This window comes from Carcharodon carcharias, chromosome 3, assembly GCF_017639515.1.
Source record: "Carcharodon carcharias isolate sCarCar2 chromosome 3, sCarCar2.pri, whole genome shotgun sequence".
NCBI lineage: Eukaryota > Metazoa > Chordata > Chondrichthyes > Lamniformes > Lamnidae > Carcharodon > Carcharodon carcharias.
In genome coordinates this window covers 90,059,456-90,074,325 of record NC_054469.1, presented here as the reverse complement: position 1 = coordinate 90,074,325, position 14,870 = coordinate 90,059,456, and positions in this window count along the sequence as shown.

Below are 14,870 nucleotides of genomic sequence, written 5' to 3'. Positions count from 1 at the left end.
GTTCCTAACCTCACTACAGCCCTGGTTCAAAAATGGACAAAAGAGTTGAACTCCCAAGGTGAGGTGAGAGTGACTGCCCTTGACATCAAGGCAGCATTTGACAGTGTGTGGCATCAAGGAAAACTGGAGTCAATGGGAATCAGGGAAAAAAAAACTCCACTGGTTGGAGTCACACCTAGCACAAAGGAAGATGATTGTGGCTGTTGGAGGTCAGTCATCTCAGCTCCAGGGCGTGATGCAGGAGTTCCTCAGGGTAGTGTCCTTGGTCCAACCATGTTCAGCTGTTTCATCAATGACTTTCCCTTCTATCATAAGGTCAGAAGAGGGGATATTCGCTGATGATTGCGCAATGCTCAGCACCATTCACGACTCCTCAGATACTGAAGCAGTGCATGTCCAAATGCAACAGGACCTGGACAACATCCAGGCTTGGCCTAACAAGTGGCAGGTAACATACATGCCACACAAGTGCCAGGCAATGACCACCTCCATCAAGAGAGAATCCAACCATCACCCCATGATGTTCAATGGCATTACCATCACTGAATTCCCCCATTATCAACATCCTGGGCATTACCATTGACAGAAACTGAACTGGACTAGCCACACAAATATTGTGGCTACAAGGGCAGGAATCGTGTGACGAGTAACTCACCTCCTGACTCCCCAAAGCCTGTCCACCTTTTACAAGGCACAAGTCAGGAGTGTGATGGAATGCTTCTCACTCGCCTGGATGAGTACAGCTCCCACAACATTCAAGAAGCTTGACACCATCCAGGACAAAGCAGCCCACTTGATTGGCACCACATCCACAAACATTCACTCTCTCCACCACCGAAGCATAGTAGCAGCAGTGTATACCACCTTCAAGATGCATTTCAGGAATTCATCAAGGCTAATTCGACAGCACCTTCCAAACCCACGATCACTACCATCTAGAAGGACAAGGGCATCAGTTATATGGGAAAACCACCACCTGGAATTTCCCCTCCAAGCCACTTACCATCCTGACTTGGAAATATATCACTGTGCCTTCACTGTCGCTGGGTCAAAATCCTGGAACTCCCTCCCTAACAGCACTGTGGATGTACCTACACCACATTGACTGCAACGGTTCAAGAAGGCAGCTCACCACTGCCTTCTCAAGGGCCACTAGGGATGGCAATAAATGCTGGCCCAGCCAGCGAAACCCACATCCTGTGGATGAATAAAAAAAATACTATATACTACAACTTTCAGAAATTGCCCAAACTTTGCTTCCCAGCATTCCACTTTACCTTGAAAATCTGGCAGACACAATGAGTGACATTTTCAATGTACTAGTCAAGAGACAGTTAACAAAGCCATCAGATCTCACAATGGGTGTGCGTCTATCCAGTTAAATGATTTGTCTCAACCATTAAACTCCTGTGGCCAAACTGTACAACTGTAAATAATATTTACCAGCTAATGAGCTTTATGGAGTCACTGCATCTAAATGTGTCCCCATATTCCTTGGAAATGCTAATCCCAGAGAACTTTTTTGATTATAGTGACATCTACCCAATTTGATAACCAGGGTCTTCTCCATCCAAACCGCTTTCATATATTAATGGGCTATTCATGAACCAGGATATGAGATTGTTATAATATGTAAGACAACACAAATTTGGGGAAGGGTTTGCAGAAATCATTGCCCTGGGTGTGATTTTTTTGTTAGCTTGAAGAAATGTGTGTTTAGCAGTAAGAGTATTGGTAGATGGCAGACAGCATGGGTAGCACTACACAGTATAGAGCTTCACAGGAAATAAGTTTCATAAGGGGGTTGGATGACATAAAACGGGACAATTAAGCTAATGGGACAGTCATGACAGAAGCAGCTTTTCAAGGATTAACAGTGTGTAACAGTTACAGGAACAGTGTTTGTGAGTTTGATACTTAAAAACTTAAAAAGGGAGCAGGGTACTGAAGTTTGTAAGTTTATCCATGTTACAATAAACTATTAAAAAGAACAGCTGTAAAACATTGACCATTTTCTCCATCCAGATAGGTTCAGGCCTAACTTTAGAGTTAGGAATATAAGACAGGAGGCATGGGTTCACCTACCTACAAAGGCATAGCTGCCAACAGTAAACTGATGAAAATCGGGACGTGCACAAAAGGCTAAAATTGGAGCAGTACAGAGATTCGAGGGCTATAATGCTAGAGGAGGGTACAAAGGAAGGAACAAGCAAGAAACTGAAGCACTTTAAAAGGCTGCAGAAGATAACTGGTTCCCAGCTACATGAGCCTTCAGCATTATCTCGTACGCGAAATTTCTAATATGAAAAACTACTTATGGCATCCAGTCTAGTTGATATCTTCCTCATGTCCTCCACTAACCAGCTTTCACTTAGTTGCTTAATTCTGCCATAGAACTTCCAAAATGCCATCGGCAAAATTCGACTACAACCCACTTCCTGGTTCATTAGCCAGTCTCCAAGTTTAGTGTAACTGAAAGAGGTAACCTTTTCCACTCTGGAGCTCCAAGGAAGCAACCAGTGTACCTGAGAAATGCAGACACTCTGCTGTTGGTGCCCCTGAAACTTCCACACTATGATGACTGCAGTATTGTAACATCCTTACGCAAGACTGCACTCATTTGGCTAAGCAAAAAGTCATCTACACAGTCAATCATTCAGGTACCTTGTGCTGGGAGACAAAATAGTTTTGATCTATTTAATGGGCTATCACAATTAACACTGATTTGATAACATCACACTTGATCCAGGGCAACATAAGTATGCTTGTGCATTTACAACACTTGGCAAAAGTGCAAATGTATGTTCCCTCTGTGATTGTGTGTCAAGTATAGACCAGAGTGCTGTTACCATAAGACCATAAGACCATAAGACCATAAGACATAGGAGCAGAAATTAGGCCATTCGGCCAATCGAGTCTGCTCCTCCATTCAATCATGGTTGATAAGTTTCTCAACTCCATTCTCCCGCCTTCTCCCCGTAACCATTGATCACCTTACCAATCAAGAACCTATCTATCTCAGTCTTAAATACACTGAATGACCTGGCCTCCACAGCCTTCTGTGGCAATGAATTCCATAGATTCACCACTCTCTTGCTAAAGGGGTTTCTCCTCATCTCTGTTCTAAAAGGTCTTTCCTTTACTCTGAGCGGCTACTCCTAGTCTCTCCTACTAATGGAAACGTATTCCCCATGTCCACTCTATCCAGGCCTTTCAGTATTCTGTAAGTTTCAATCAGATCCCCCCTCATCCTTCTAAACTCCATCGAGTATAGATCCAGAGTCCTCAAATGTTCCTCATATGTTAAGCCTTTCATTCCTGGGATCATTCTTGTGAACCTCCTCTGGACCCTCTCCAGGACCAGCACATCCTTCCTGAGTTACAGGGCCCAAAATTGCTCACAATATTGTAAATGTGGTCTGACCAGAGCCTTATAAAGCCTCAGCAGCACATCCCTGCTTTTATATTCTAGTCCTCTCAAAATAAATGCCAACATTGCATTTGCCTTCCTAACTACTGACTCAACCTACAAGTTAACCTTAAAAGAATCCTGGATTAGGACTCCCAAGTCCCTTTGCACTCCAGATTTCTGAATTCTCTCCCCATTTAGAAAATAGTCCATGCCTCTATTCTTCCTACCAATGTGCATGACCTCACACTTCCCCACGTTGTATTCCATCTGCTACTTCTTTGCCCATTCTCCTAACCTGTCCAAATCCTTCTGCAGCCTGCCTGCCTCCTCAATACTACCTGTCCTTCCACCTATCTTTGTATCATCTGCAAACTTAGCCAGGATGCCCTCAGTTCCTTCATCTAGATCATTAATGTATAAAGTGAAAAGTTGTGCTCCCAACACTGACCCCCGCAGAACTCCACTAGTCACCGGCCGCCATCCTGAGAAGGACCCCCTTATCCCCACTCTCTGCCTCCTGCCAGACAGCCAATCTTCTATCCATGCTAATACCTTGCCTCTAACACCATGGGTTCTTATCTTACTGAGCAGCCTCCTGTGCGGCACCTTGTCAAATGCCTTCTGGAAGTCCATCCATTGGCTCTCCTTTGTCTAACCTAATCACTACCTCCTGAAAGAATTCTAACAGATTTGTCAGGTATGACCTCCCCTTGATGAAACCATGCTGACTTTGCCCGATTTTGCCATGCACTTCCAAGTATTCTGAAATCTCATTCTTAATAATGGACTCTAAAATCTTACCAACGACCAAGGTCAGGCTAATCAGCCTGTAATTACCCGTCTTTTGCCTCAGTCCCTTCTTAAACAGGGGGTTACATTAGCGATTTTCCAGTCCTCTGGGACCCTCCCTGACTCCGGTGTTTCCTGAAAGATTGCTACTAACACCTCCACTATCTCTTCAGCTATCTCCTTCAGAACTCTGGGGTGTAATCCATCTGGTCCAGGTGATTTATCCACCTTCAGACCTTTCAGTTTTCCTAGCACTTTCTCCTTGGTAATGGCCACCATACTAACCTCTGCCTCCCGACTCTCTTGAACTTTGGGGATGTCATTCGTGTCTTCCACCGTGAAGACTGACGCAAAGTACCTATTCAGTTTCTCCGCCATTTCTTTGTTCCCCATTACTAGTTCTCTAACATCATTTTCCAGCAGCCCAATGTCCACTTTTGCCTCTCTCTTACCCTTTATATATCTAAAAAAACTCTTGCAATCTTCTTTTATATTACTGGCTAGTTTACCCTCATATTTAATTTCTCCCTCCTTATTTCTTTTTTAGTTGTCCTCTGTTGGTCTTTGTAGGCTTCCCAATCCCCTGGTTTCCCACTGCTGTTTGCCGCATTGTATGCTTTCTCTTTAGCTTTTATGCTTGTCAGCCATGGTTGCCTCGTCCTCCCTTTAGTATGCTTCTTCTTCCTCGGGATGAATTTTTGCTGTGTCTCCCAAATTACTCCCAGAAACTCCTGTCATTGCTATTCTGTCTTTCCTGCTAGGCTCATCTCCTAGTCAATTCTGGCCAGCTCCTCCCTCATGCCTCTGTAGTTGCCTTTATTCAACTGTAATATCGTTACATCTGATTCCAGCTTTTTCCTCTCAAATTGTAGGGTAAATTCTATCATATTATGGTCACTTCCTCCTAAGGTTTCCTTCACCTTAAGCACCCTTATCAAATCTGCTTCATTACACATCACTAAATCTATAATAGCCTGTTTCCTAGTGGGCTCCACCACAAGCTGCTCCAAAAAGCCATCTCGTAGACATTCCACAAATTCCTTTTCTTGGGATACACTACCAACCTGATTTTCCCAGTCTACCTGCATATTGAAAGCCCCAATGATCACTGTAACCTTGCCTTTCTTACACATCTTTTCTATCTCCTGGTATATCTTGTGCCCCACATCCTGACAACTATTCGGAGGCCTGTACATAAATCCCATTATGGTTTTTTTAACTTTGCGGTTCCTCAACTCTACCCACACAGATTCTACATCATCTGACCCTAGGTCATTTCTTACTAACAAAGCAACCCCATCCCCTCTGCTAACCTGCCTATCTTTTTGATATCCTTGGATATTTTGCTCCCAGTTCTGATCCCTTTGCAGCCATGTCTCCGTAATGCCCACCACATCATACCTGTCAATTTAAATCTGCGCCACAAGCTCATTTACCTTATTTCGTATACTGCGTGCATTCAGATGCAACACCTTCAGTCCTATATTTCCCATCCCCTTTCTCATTGTTGTCCCTTTATCTGATGCATTTGAAGTTAGATTCCTAGCCCTTTCCAAACACTCTGTCCTATTTTGTGCTCTGGAGACTTTAATAGCCTCTCCTGGGCTCTCCTTTCTTTTCAGTTTTTTCATAATTTTCCATGAAGTTGAATCCACCACCAGCATCCCCCCCCTGCCCCCACCACCCCCACCCCCGCCCCCCCACTCCCCCACCAAAACACACTAACCTGCTGTTTTGTTTCCTAATAGTCATACTTCTTGGAGTTTTACCCTTCCCTTATGATACATTGTAAGCCAAAACTTAAATGAAACATGAGCACACTTGCTTTTTGTAACACACCAAATTTGATCATCATATGCTGTGTGTTAGGCGTGTTCAAAATTCATCATTAACTTATCAACTGACATTACATAATAACACAAGAACATCATGGGGCATCACAGGCATACAAAGCACCCAGAAACCAATGGTCCTGACCTTAGTATGGTCCAATACTTTAGTCAATACAGAGATCAGGATTCTTCTTCCTGCTGAACAGAACTGCATTTTTCTGCACAAGTGAAATTGAGAAAAAAGACCATTTGATTGACCAAACACTTCCTCCACATATCATGTGCAATTCTACCTTAGATAACTTCACCATATGCACTCATTTGTCAGTGACAATTAAACACAAACTTTCACAGACCTGAGATTTTATTAAATTCCTTCTGCCCACCCTTCCAGATCTTATTAACTCATATTTGCAGCTCTATTTGCATTCTACAAGTGGTAATGTTGCACATACTAGTCCCAAATCCATGGGTGGAGGCAGTTTTAGATCCCCATCCCCCAACAGGCGTGCTTGAGGTGGGGAAGCACATAAAATAATATGGATGGCCTGCTCACTGCCTTTTTGCCCACCCCTGGAGCCATTCCCCCATAATTCTGGACAGGTAATACTCCAGCCAGCCTGCCCTTAGGCCTAATGAGGCCCAAAACTGCCATTTACTTGGGCAAGTTAAGAGCCTCATTCCACCTCCATATGCATCTTATGCTGGGTGGTGGAAGGCAGACGAGGGTGGTCAGCCTGCCTTTTCACCAAAGTTTGTGAAAGGGCAGCCAGGAAGGGGGTAATTCCTTCGGGGGTGGAGGGGGTTTGGGGTGTGGTGCCTGGTATGCATTGGGGCAACCCCAACCTCAAGATTGTACACCCCTTTTTTTCAAGTTCAAAGGCAGCAATGCTTTCTCAGGGTCTTTCTCAGTGTGAGGCCTTCACTGAACTGATGTAAATTGGCAGCTTACAGAGATTCCCTCATGGCAGAGGTCACATGACCACAACAAGCCAGCTAGGACATGTAGTAATGTTGCATTTCAAAACCCAACACCCTTTATATATCCCTGCCTGGTCTCCAAGACCCAATCCCCAGCCCTCTTCCTAGGGGGTGCCTGACCTCTCCCCACCAAAATCCCAGGCTTACCACAGTCCAGTGTCCATCTTCAGTCTTTGTGGGTCTCCTTGCAGTCCCAGCAGCACCCACTCTCTTCTGGTACTTCAAGAACTGCCAACCAATCAGATTTGCCAGCAGTTCCTGCAAGCAGGCATTCCTTACACTGAGGGGCAGAAGCCCAATCCTCAGCTTGTTAAGGCTGCCCACAGTGCAACAAAAACCCCCACCACTACCCCACCCCTATTTTTTTCCCCTTTTCTTAAGATGTTGGACAGCGTTCTGGTTTCTCTACTTTAGGAGTCATTCTTCACTGAGTGTATTCAGGTGATTCAGCTGTGGATCAGATTGACCAAGATTAATCAAGGCTGATCCTCTCCTCTTGATGTAGATTCACTTGCACCCAGTTGTCAGTGAACATGAACAGAAAATGCTGGAAAAGCTCAGCAGGTCTAGCAATATCTGTGGAGAGAGAAGCAGAGTTAATATTTCAAGTTCGAATGACCCCTCTACAGAACTGAAGAGAATTGGAATTGTGGTGAAATTTATACTGTTTAAGGGGGGTGGGGCAGGTGGAGCTGGATAGAAGGCCAGCGATAGATGGGAACAAAGGAGGGATTGACAAAGATGTCATGAACTAAAGGACAAAGGGAGTGTTAATGGTAGTGGTTAGTGCTAACAAAACGTGCTGATAGTGACATAAAGGTAAAGGTAAGAAAACAGAATTTGATAATAGCAGACAAGGATGGCATTGTGTGAAAGAACAACATGGAACAAGTAACAGATGGACCTGTGGGGGATGGGGTGGGGGATGGGCAGTGGTGGGGAAAAAAGGATAGAAAATGGGATAGAAGTGGGATACAAAAAGGGGATAAAACCACAGATAAATGAATAAAAATTTAAATTAAAATGGATTAAAAAAAATGAATGTAGAAAAAAGGGATTAAAAGGGGATGAGGATGGAGGAGAGAATTCATGGTCTGAATTTGTTGAACTCGATGTTAAATCCGGAAGGCTGTAAAGTTCCTAATCGGAAGATGAGGTGCTGTTCCTCCAGTTTGCGTTGGGCTTCACTGGAACATTGCAGCAGGCCAAGGATGGATATGCGGTCATGTGAGCAGGGTGGTGTGTTGAAATGGCAAGCGACAGGGTCGTGCGTGCGACAGACCAAAGGTGTTCCACAAAGCAGTCACCCAGTCTGCTTCGCCTGAATGGAATGTTTGGGCCCTTGGACGGTGAGGAGGGAGGAGGTAAAGGGGCAGGTGTTGCACCTTCTGCGGTTGCATGGGAAGGTGCCATGGGAGGGGTAAGAGGTGTTGGGGGTGATGGAGGAGTGGACCAGGGTGTCCCGGAGGGAACGGTTCCTACGGAATGCCGACGGGGGGTGAAGGGAAGGTGTGTTTGTTGGTGGCATCATGCTGGAGTTGGCAGAAATGGCGGAGGATGATCCTTTGAATGCGGAGGCTGGTGGGGTGAAAATTGAGAACCTATCTTGGTTCTGGGAGGGAAGGGAAGGTGTGAGGGCAGGGGTGCAGGAGAAGGGCTGAGGACCTTGTCAACCACAGTAGGGAGTAACCTCGGTTAAGGAAGTCCTATCCCGGTAGACCAATCGTGTCATCCTGTTCCTGCCCCACGGAACTCATTTCTTGCTATCTTGACTCTGTTCCCTCTCCCCTTGTCCAGTCTCTTCCCACCTACATCTGCGATTCCTCTGATCCCCTGCGTCATATCAACAATTTCCAGTTCCCTGGCCTTAGCCGCCTCCTCTTCACCATGGACAATCCAATTCCTCTACACCTCCATCCCCCACCAGGATGGCCTGACGGCCCCCCACTGCTTCCTTGAACAGAGGCCTGAACAACGACCATCCACCACCATTGGACTTGAAACATTAACTCTGTTTCTCTCTCCACAGATGCTGCTAGACGTGCTGAGTTTTTCCAGCATTTTATGCTTTTGATCTTGAACTCGCAGTCTGTGCCGGGAGGGGGTAAGGTCTGGAGTGCTTGGTGGCGGATGCAGTATTTTGCTTTTATGTCAGTGAACATGTCCTCTTTGAATGCTTCAACTCCAGTAGAGAGAGAACTGCCTGTTGAATTATCAAAATTGTCAAATTTTATTTGCACCAAGAACGTCAAATTACTCCAAACAAGCAATTGGGTCACTAGGAACAAATCTAGACTAGTCAAACCAATCTTTTTCATGAAAAGTTTCACCTGTACAAATGGAAGGGAGTTGATGCTCAGTTAACTGGATGGCAAAGTAAGAATTTCTATCAATAGTGAAAAAAACTTATTATAACTGCCATGTCATTGCATCATTGGGTGTCCCTCAATTCAAGGATGATGTCTAGTCAGGGTTGTGAGTTTCTACCATGCGTTTTCATGTGACTGATTCTTGACCAGCAGATCTTTGGGCACAAGAGCAGGATGTCCCATAGGGTGGTGGGATCCAGAAGGTTGGATTTGCTTTATTTTCTTTGCTTCTCTGCTGCTGCTTTGCCTCATCATTAAAGCGTTTTGTAAGCATGATGCAGCTTGATGGACAGGTTGTCGCCATTTTGTACAATTGGTAGCAAGCTCCTCCTAGTCTTTAATGTCAATGCTGTGGAGCTTCAAGGAGAGCTTCAGAGTATCTTTTCAGTGTTTCCTTTGTCCTCCTCTGGAATGCCAGCCTTTTAAGAGTTGAGAAAAAATGACCTGGCGGGAGAGATGCTTTTCAGCCATCTAGGACACAGTGTCCAGTCCATCATAGTACATTTTGCATTAGTTTTGCCTGATTGCTTATGGAGCTAGCTTCAAGAAGCACACTAGAGTTTCTTCAGCAATCCTCCCATTGAATTCGGAGTATGCAGCGGAGGTATTGCTGGTTGAATTTCTCTAGAGCTCTTGTATGTCACTGGTACACAATCCAGGTCTCACTGCAGTACAGGAGTGTGGTGACAACAACTGCCTTTACACTAGGATTTTTGTTGACTTGCAGAGGTCTTTGTTGTCAAACACTCGCTGCTGTAGCTTGTAAGAGGCTGAGCTTGCGAGCTGATCTGATGTTGGATCTCCTTGTCAATGGTGGCCTTTCGTGAGAGGTGGCTACTAAGGTATGGGAAGTCCTCAACATATTCCAGAGCCTCTCCTTCAACATTAATGGGAGTTGAAATATTTGATTGAGCAGTTCTGGGTTGATATGAGTTTTGCTTTGGCAACATTCAAGGGCAGGCTAATTCCTTTGTATGCAGGATTGAAGAGATCGAGAGTGGCTTGCAAATCTGGTACAGAGTGGGCAACAACACCATAGTCATTCGCAAACTGTAGGTCATGTATGTCAATGGTATGATCCCAGCTGATGTTACTACTGGACAAGTCAGTTGCCTGGGTGGAGCCTGGTTTGATAAATCCTAACATTTATTTCTTGTTTAGAAACCTGGAGGGCAGCTTCTGAACAGAGTCACAGAGTCTGCTGTGTACTTTTAATAGAAGAACAAACATTTATTAAACAAAAAAAAACTATATTATACTACTTCACCCACAACTATACCTTTGCAGATATATGCAGATTTGTAAGGATAACACAAGTTAAAAAATCTATCTTATGCTCTAATGTTCACAGTAAGTATATAGTCCATGTACTAATGGGCGAACTGTGGTCAGACATACCACACTCCAAGACCAAGTGACAGATGCAACCCAAAGCGGATACTATGGATCTCTCATCAACTCCCACAGATGCTCGTAACACTGTGAGTTAACTGGTCTCATGGAAACTCTATCTTTTGCACAAAAGTTTCCAATCTCTACTCTCGAAGAACTTGCCTTGAAATCTTCTCCTAAATGATGCTTTTGCTCAGACAACTTCAACAGGAATCCACCTCCAGGATTTCGACCTCTCCTTCCAAGGTTCCTCTCCCCTGGATCACCACATGCATTCAGGCTTCGCCATCCAAGCACTCTCTCAGTGCCGTCAGATCACCACTGCTTCACAGGCCTGTAGAAAGGAGTCACCAACATTTCGCCATCACCTCAGATCTTCTGGCTCCTTGCAACCCCTCTTTGTCTTGATTCTGCTCCCTGAAGCTTTCTCTCTATAGTCCAGGGGCAACTGCTGTCCAGCCTTGAAGGCGATTGTTGTCGGGGGAGGGATAGTGGCAACTGCTGCCCTGGCATTGGATCCCCGCACAAGAACCCGAGGTGGGTGCAGGGTAAGTGAGGGAAGTGGCCATGCAGTAAGGACACCTGTATAAACTGACCATTCCTCTGCAACTGAGACAGATCAGGCGCAGGCACAGTGATAAGATTGGGGTTGGGATTGGGCTCCTAGCCTGCCTGCCCATGCAAGCAATGCGGAGGCACCAAAGGGCCACCAAGCACTCCAGACCTTACCCCCTCCCGGCACAGACTGCGAGTTCAGGATCACTTTACTGGCCTGTAGAGTACATGGGCTGCACTCATTGTACAATCTCCTTGCCAATGCTAGCCATGTAGCAGTCACTGCTGGATGCACTCACAGCCCCTTGCAATCTCAGCATCCCGGTTTGGAGCAGTCTCTCTCATCTCACAGGCTGAAAGGGCAACCATGTAGCGCACTCATCCATGGCCATCCGAGAGATGGCCAGCACTCTCCAGGAAGCATTAAGGGGTGGCCACACAGGACCAGGAAAGGTGCTAAGTACCCCCATACTAATCACATTTCTCTCTTTCATGCTGCAGGAGGACCATATCAGGAGCATGGAGCCAGACCTAGCTGTATCAGTCTACAGAGAGCGGAGAAGGTGGAAGAGAGGGCAACTGAGGCTCCTGGCCATCCAAAGGCAGGAGAAGCAACCCCATGAAGAAAGGGCAGCAGGGGCTCCTGTACACACTGCCCAGGAGTGACAGTGAGCCATGGCAGGTCAGCACCTAGCGACACCCAGGGTCTATAGAGGCCGGCTGCCATTCCTGTAGATGACCAAGAACCAGTGTTACCGATGACTGCGCATGTCTAGGGGCCTGGTGTCTCACTTCTGCCACTTACTGCTGGACTTGGCGCCAAGGAGCCATAGAGGACATCCACTGCGAGTGACTATGAAAGTTACTGCGGTGCTCAATTTCTATGCCAGTGGCTCCTTTCAGGGCTCCACAGGTGAGCTTTGTGGGATATCACAAGCCGCCATCCACAAATGCATCCATGAGGTCACAGATGCCATCTTCTCGAGGGCACAAAACTTTGTGCATTTCGCCCGGGACCAGAACAGCCAGGATGCAAGGGCCATTGGATTCTCCAAGGTCTCGGCATTCCCACAGCTGCAGAGTGTGACTGACTGCACCCATGTGGTACTCAGGTCTCCCTCACTGCACATGGTGGACTACATCAACAGCAAGGGATTCCAGCCACTGAATGTGCAGCTAGCATGCGACCATCAGAAATGCATCCTATAGGTTTCTAGGGAGTGTGCATAATGCCTACATCCTCAGTCAGTCACAGATCCCTGCAGTCTTCCAGGGTCCACAGAGGCTGTAGGGTTGGCCCCTTGGGGACAAGGGCTACCCGCAGAGGCCATGGCTGATGATACCCGTGAGGTGGCCTCAGACTGCAGCAGAGCGACACTTTAATGAGGCTCATGCTGCAACTCGCAACTTGGTGGAGCAGACCATCGGGATGCTGAAGATAAGGTTCCGGTGCCTGGACCAGTCAGGTGGAGTCCTGCAATACAGTCCATAGGAGGTGCCATGCATCATCATCATCTGTTGTGCCCTTTACAACCTGGAGCTGCAACAGGGAGATGAGCTAGCTGAGGAGGAGATGGAGGAGCTGGAGGTCTCCTCCGTTGAGGAAGACACCAATGGGGATGAGGCTCAGGGGGCCCTCAGAGGGGTCGATGACGGGGATGAGGCCCTTGCACCAGCTAGACGAGGCAGGCATACTCAGGAGGCCCTCACTGCTGCTAGATTTGTGTAGGATGATGACGACATGCAGTGAGGTGACCCCATAGATCCTCACATCGCCCCTGTAATTGTTTGACTCCAGTCTGGCTTATGGCAGCACGAATGTGAGAATGCTCCTTCCTGTCATGGAGATGCATTGGAGGCCCTAATAGTCGCTTGATTGCAGGAGGATGATGGCATGCAGTGAGGACATTCCATAAATCTTCACATTGCATCTAAGAATGTCTGACTGTTGTCTGGCCCAGGGCAGCTCACTTGCACTTTGTGATCAGGGTCATAGAAATGCAGCCATAAAACTTTAGAAGCATCTGATCCTTTGTCTACCTTCAGCACCTGAGCCCTTTAGGAGCTGGAGCACAGAATCAGTGGCCACAGATACTGAAGAGATGGGGGCCTGCCCCACCTTAAATGTCCTGAGAGCACACAGAGAGAATGATGGAATTCTGTGGTGTCTGCCCACAACATTCTGGCAGCAATGACAAGCACCATTGACGTGCAGACATCAGTGATGTTTCTAGGGAGTTAAGGCCAGACCAATACTTTGGCCCGAAGGCTGCACAGAGCACAGGGAAGAGGGCCTGGACCGGGATACTTGCCTTTATCTTGTGCAGAAAACTTTCACATCTGAGTGACAAGAACACTGCTTATCAGAACAAGGAGCCATAGGCAGGGAGACATTCTTGGCAATTTATTAACAATAGTGAACAGTATGTACAAGCCCAGGCTGTGCAACTAATTCTCTTTAACTATCCTATCCCTGCCGCTTGGCCTTGTTGCTCCCCGGACATCCACAGTGGAGGTGGAGGCTGCTTGCTGACTGCGACCTGTCTATGATGACATTGGCAGGCATCCTCAGGAGGGACTTGGAGGGTCCCGGCCTGCTTTTGGGGTCCTGCTGTGTGGAGCTGAGCTGCTGAGGTCACAGGAAGAAGGGAGTCAGATGGTTCGGACACTCTCGGAGTCATCTGGATGGAAGGGCCGGGAGTATGCACCTGTTGATTCTCCTCCCCATGGGTGCTTGGGGGCCCGAGGCTGATTCCTTGAGGAGCAGGGGTAGCTGTCTTGAGATTGAGCTGCCTGGCACCCCTCTTGTATACACACTGTTGGAGGCCAACTCTGGCATCAGTGATGGAGTTGAGCCCACACAGCAGTGCAGGAGCGAAGTCCTGGACCAAGGGCTCCATGGCGGCCGCCACCCTACCAGTGTTGACCTTGGTGCCTTGGCATTGTGGCACTATCATCTCAAGCTGAAGATGGACAGACTCCTCCATTGTGCCCTGCCATCTGAGGAGTGCAGCAGACATCCCTTCCTGTTGTTCCCTAGTTTGCCTTTGCAGCTCCAGCAACTGTGACATGACCGAGTCCAGAGGCTCGTCATCTGAATCAGACTCAGCAATGTTCTGGCCTCCAGCAGTCCTCCAATTTCCGTTTCCTGGTAAGTCTCTGCCTCCACTTGCTGTGGATTAGACAGTGCAATGTCTCACCAGATTGTGATCCTGGGACTACTCTAAAACTAGGTCCCACCGAGGTGTGCATCTTTGCACTGGTGGAAGATGTGGGTGAGCGTTGTGATAGGACTTCAGGGAGGGTGCCTTCAGATTCCTCTCCAGATGTTTCTTCGGGGCTTGACTGGAGGCCCTGGGTCATGGATTCTGTCAGCTGTTTGGCAGAGGTGCCTGCAAAAGCAAGGGGATATTATTAGTGCATGGCAGTGGCCTGTGAAACTGGACACATCACTCACAGCACAGTTGTCTGATGGATGTTGCACTGCTGGATCCTCACTTGGTAGAGAACCGCCAACCTCACCATCAGCAGAGAAACGGT